Source organism: Sprattus sprattus, assembly GCF_963457725.1.
Source record: "Sprattus sprattus genome assembly, chromosome: 18".
Classification (NCBI taxonomy): domain Eukaryota; kingdom Metazoa; phylum Chordata; class Actinopteri; order Clupeiformes; family Clupeidae; genus Sprattus; species Sprattus sprattus.
The window spans coordinates 7,427,083-7,433,388 of NC_137916.1; positions in this window are offsets into that span (position 1 = coordinate 7,427,083).

Consider the following 6,306-nt stretch of genomic DNA (forward strand, 5'->3'; position numbering starts at 1 on the left):
GGATGGACAGAGGAGGGGGGAGAGAGAGAGGAAGATGGATAGAGAGAGAGAGAGAGAGTGGGGGAGGGAGCGCTTTAACCAACCACCCTTTGATCATCACTTTCACTGGAGTCGCACTCTCACTCGCTTACCATCCAAACCAACAGCAGGAACACACTTGTAACATCAGACTATTGTGTGTGTGTGTGTGTGTGTGTGTGTGTGTGTGTGTGTGTGTGTGTCTGTGTGTTTGTGTGTGTGTGGTGAAATGTTGTGGATCCCTCTACAGACGATGTTGTTGAGACACTTGCCTTCTAGCCTCAGAGATATCTATGGAAACATGTCCCCTCTTCTTCTCCATGCTTTATATTTTCCTGTAGAGTAAGACTTTGTTCCTTCCTGTCTAGATATATCTATCTATGAACCAGAATATTTTCCTAAGAAAGAAGTTATTGGTCCCATTCTGTGAGATTTTCATTTGCTATTCTTGGGGATGGCACTGCAGTCTTTCTAATGGGCAGTTGGCGGTAGTGCTTGCCAACAGCCAGAAACCGTCCTACTGCGTGTACAGCGCCACCAAGGGGTTGGGAGGTGACACCGAACAAGACTTTTCTCAGCTTCCTTGTTGTAAAATGTCATGCCCACATGGATCATGCCGCAGGACTGTGCCGGCTATGGGCTGTGCCACTCTTGGGGGAGCATCTTCGGTGAGACACCGCCAGCCATTACTGCTGATCATGGATGTAGTGACAGGTGCTGCCCAGCATCAGAATCAAAGAGGCTGAGCAACAGCACCTCGTCCTCCACTCCGACCTCATCCCCCATGGCCGACTCCTGGAAGCCACATCCATCCATGGACGTACCGTCGATCCACCCTACCCCAACCCACAACACCCCATCCAGAGACCCTACCCTCACTTTAACCCCCCAATAGTCAACACCCACACCACACTACTGTCCCTAATTCAAACAATGTGTCAGATGAAATGTACTTTAGATGTAATGTTAATTCTATTGTGTGTAAAACAAGAAAAAAGAGAATTATGGATCTTTGGTTTGAGGTCTTCACATGTGTTCACTAATCAGGCGGGGGGGGGGGGGACTGACTGACTGAGTGGCCTTTGTGCTAAGACACCAGTGGGGGGTGAGGGTATGGGGAAGCGTGAGTGGAGGAGATGGAGGAGAGGGGATGTGGCATGGTAAACACGAGATTCACAAACAAATGCAATGTCTCATGGGTGTGTTTACTCAAAGTGGCAGACTGACAGCTTATGTAAAAAATAGGTTGATTTGATGCAATTGCCTGTGTTTGTGTGAGTGTGTTCATGTGTATATGTGTGTGTGTGCGTGAATGTGTGTCTGTGTGTCCATGTGTGTGTGTGTGTGTGTATGTGTGTGTGTGTGTGTGTGTGCGCGTGTGGAAGAGTGTGTGCATTTGAGCATGTATTGTATTTTGCCATTGCTACACTGTTGATTTCAGAGATAGAGTATTTAATTCTCCAGCCAATCACTGATGACTCCCTCCTTCTGTAAGACTCAGGCAAGTCAAGCCTCTATCGATAACAGTATCCAGCTTGTAAATGAAGCCAATACTATGTTTGTCAATCTGATTTCCTCTTTTGGAATTGTTGAATACATTTAAGTAATAAATGGATTTTTTGGAGTCACAACGTTGAAGTTTATTTTTGTTCATTGTCATACCAGCTCATAAAGAGAGTCATGTTAAACACACTCAACACAACACACACACACGCGCACACACACGCATACACACCGCATACAGACCCTCCAAAGGTCATCCTTTCATAGGAAGTCTATTAGTAGTGAAAGGAACAAAAGTCTGCTGAGTCCATGTTGTTTCCTCTGGCGTGACCTTCTCTTCGTCTGTCACTTCCTCTCCATCCTCCCTTCCTCTGCTATGACGCTTCAGCGTTCTCCAACTCACACAGATGAGTAAAGCCCTGATGCCTTGTGGAAGTGGGGTGGGGTGAGTGAATGTCTGGGCCTATAATGTGTGTGTGCGTGTGCATGTATGTGTGTGTGTGTGTGTGTGTGTGTGTGTATGTGTGTGTGTGTGTGTGTGTGTGTGTGTGTGTGTGTTTGAGAGTGGGTGAGAGTGGGTGAGGGAGAGATAGAGGCAGAAGGTCAGGAAAAGTGTCTGTATGCAGTATTTATTTGTGTCCGTTGTGTTAGTGAGTGATAATTCTGTTTGTGAATGTGTTTGTGTGTGTGTGTTTGTGTTTCTGCCTGTGCGTGTGTGTGCATACAAGTGTGTGCACATGTATGTGCGTGTGTAGCCTATATACAGTCATGGACAAAAATATTGGCACCCCTGCACTTCTGTCAGATAATGCACCACTACTCCCAGAAAAGTGTTGCAATTACAAATGCTTTTGTATTCACATGTTTATTTACTTAGTTTGCATTGGAAAAACAAAAAAAACGGAGAAATAATGCCAAATCTGACTTAATTCCACATAAAACTCAAAAAAGGGCCGGACAAAATTATTGGCACCCTTTCAAAATTATAAGAAATAATTGTATTTTAAGCATGTAATGTAATTACATGTAATCTTTATTTAAACTCACCTGTGGCAAGCCACAGATGCTGGTAATATACAGTACCTTGCGTAAGTATTCACCCCCTTGGATGTTTTACCCTTTTATGGCTTTTATAAATCAGTCATGGTCAATATAAGTTGGCTTTTTGGACAAAAAATTCACAAAATAGCTCTCTTTAATGTCAAAGTGAAAATATATTTCTACACAGTCATGTAAATTAAATACAAATATGTAATGAAAATAAGTGATTGCATAAGTATTCACCCCCTTTATCACCCCCTTTATATAGACTGACCTAATTCAACAGAGGTCCAGCCAATTGGTGCTAGAAGTCTCACAATTAGTGATATGGGGATCAGTGTGCAGTAAATGTGTCTCAAGTGATTGTAGTATAACGACACCTGTGTCTGGAAGGTCTATTCACTGGTCAGTATTCAGTAATCAGTATTCCTGGCTACTGTTACAACATGAAGACCACAGATCACCCTAAGAAACTCAGAGAAAAGGTTATTGAAAAGTACAGGTCAGGGGAAGGATACAAAAAAATGTCCAAGGCACTTAACATCCCCTGAAATTCTGTTCAATCCATCATCAAGAAATGGAAGGAATATGGCACATGTGTAAATCTGCCTAGATCAGGCCGTCCTTACAAACTGAGTGACCATGCAAGAAGGAAACTAGTAAGAGAGGCCACCAAGACACCTATGACTACTCTGAAGAAGTTTCAAGCTTCAGCAGCTGGTATGGGAGAGACTGTGCATACCACCACTGTTGCCTTGGTTCTTCACCAATCAAAGCTTCATTGAAGAGAGCCACTGTTGAAAAAATGCTCCACTTTGGTCTCATCAAACCACAGAACCTTCTTCCACTTGACCATGGAGACTTCCACATGCCTTTTGGCGAACTGTAGTCGATCCTTTTTTTCAACAGTGGCTCTCTTCCATAAAGCTTAGATTGGTGAAGAACCAAGGCAACAGTGGTGGTATGCAGAGTTTCTCCAATCTCAACTGCTGAAGCTTGAAACTTCTTCAGAGTAGTCATAGGTCTATTGGTGGCCTATCTTACTAGTCTCCTTCTTGAACGGCCCCCCAGTTTGTGAGGACGGCCTGATCTAGGCAGATTTACACATGTGCCACAATCCATCCATTTCTTGATGATGGATTTAACAGAATTCCAGGGGATGTTTAGTGCCTTGGACATTTTTTTGTATCCTTCCCCTGACTTATACTTTTCAACAACCTTTTCTCTGAGTTGCTTAGAGTGATCTTGGGTCTTAATGGTTTAACAATAGCCAGTAATACTGATTACTGAATACTGACCAGTGAATGGACCTTCCAGACACAGGTGTCGTTATACTACAATCACTTGAGACACATTCACTGCACACTGACCCCCATTACACAAATTGTGAGACTTCTAGCACCAATTGGCTGGACCTCTGTTGAATTAGGTCAGTCTTTACAAAGGGGGTGATAAAGGGGGTGAATACTTATGCAAGCACTTATTAGTGTGCTTGCCGAAGGTATTGTTATCGTCAAGTTTTCTTTATTAGTGTGCTTGCCCGAAGGGAAGCACAGTATTGTTATCGTCAAGTTTTCTTTATTAGTGTGCTTGCCCGAAGGGAAGCACAGTATTGTTATCGTCAAGTTTTCTTTATTAGTGTGCTTGCCCGAAGGGAAGCACAGTATTGTTATCGTCAAGTTTTCTTTATTTATTTATTTATTTATTCTCCCCGTTTTTCTTGCAGCTAACTCCTCCTCGCCCGTTTGAGCTAGAGACGCCATTCAAACACCAAAACGTCCGGCCCGATCCGGTCCAGGTTGCTATGACTTTTCGTGGCGATACTCTTTGCCACTCCTTTTTTATCCCTCTTTTTCATCCCCTTTTTCTCTCATTGACTAACATGGGGAAGGTTGAGCCATTGTGACGTCACGCACTCTAGCCAACTGACATTAGATCAGTTGACATAGGAAAAGCTCTCTTAAATGCCAGAAGTGGTTAGATAGAGAGTGCAAAATATTAAAACGAATGTAGTGGCAACAGTTTCAGGTACAGTTTATACACCCGCTCTAACAGTGTTAACCAGTATGTGAGTAACGTGGGTTTTATTAAGGCATAGCGTGTGTAATGTGTAGCTATTTCATTCCGTTTGTTAACCTTTCCGGCTGTCTGTATACCAGCAGCAGAGCGGAGCATTTCACTCCCCTGCAATCTCGGAATGAAATAGCTACACAATACACACGCTATGCTTTAATAAAATTCACGTTTTACGAGACACCAACAGAGGCACAACCGACAAGTCTTACCATTGAAGATCTTTGACGTTCGGTCTGAAACTTCATCCAGCCATCCAGGTTAATCCAAGTTGTTATGGAGAACGACAGTTGCATCAATCATATTTCATTAAAACTTCACACTTCTTACATTGGACATATCCACCAGCCTAATTAGAATCTGCATTGTCTACTGAGCAGAAAATTCTCCATACAGTAGATTTCCCTTCGTTTAGTATCATTTTAAACTTTCCAGATGACTGTATTGCCCTCGCTCGTCAAGTGATACGTGTCCAGAAACAAGGCTCCTTTGACTGGATAGCCAGAGCTAGCATAACTGCCATTGAAATCCAATGGTAATGCTACCTAGCTAGGTATGCTAATTGTCGGTATCCATCGTTAACTCGTTAATCGTTAACCATCATGTCACTGGCTTTAATTTAAGAATGGCATGTTAGTAGTACATTTAGTAGTACATTTAATATCAGTACACTTGATTCATTACTGCTGATGTGTTACTTATATATGTTACTTATTAGCAGCTAGCTACCTAGCTAGCCACTGTGTTCCGATGTGTTTTCAGTTAGCATTAGCGGCAAGCTAACTGCTGTAATAGTTGAGTTGAGCTTCAGTTAAGACGCTGCGTACCGTACTTCATCATCACATTCGATTATTTATTACAAACAAATTCGAATTCAGCTGTAGGCATGAGATCTGTATCTTGGAGACTAATTGCATCCACAATGTAAGTACTGCAAGCTAGACTACTATTACTATGCAGTTGACACAACACAGGAGGTCCCTGGGCCTGAGAAGGGAAGGGAATGAGCTTAATGTGGCTATAATATGGAATTTTAAATGTGCCTAAAACTAGACTAAATTGTAATGAGTTTTCGAAAACTAGACTGAAACTAAGAAGGATAACTATGACTAAATGTGACTAAAACTAATATGCATTTTTGTCTTAAGACTGAATCTAAAAATAGCTGCCAAAATGAACACTGAGATAGGGGACCCCTTAATCTGCAATTCATGGTTGCTAGCTCTAATCAGATGTACTACCTAGGCTTATAAGAGAAGACTAACTTTGTATGGCAACGAACACCAATAACTAGAACTAATTTGACAGACTATAAACCAATGTGATACACGTGCTCTCTATCTATACAGTAAAAGTGTTGCTTACGTTTGATACTACACCTACAGACTAACTCTAACTGCATTAAGTCTAACATATAGGCCTATCTTACAATAAACTTTAAGTAAAGCTGGCTATGTAACCGCATTCATTCTAATATTGTTGCAGAGATGTTTCCTTTTACCAAGATAGCAATTTCAACAATTCACTTAGCTCAGTAAGTCAGTATAACGAAACTCTGAGATACCCTCATATACGTCAGTGGAGCCAAAATATAATGGTTGAGCTTGGTTGCTTGCTAAAATATATTGGAAGAAGGCCCCACTACACTGATTGAGTAGATGTAAATACATG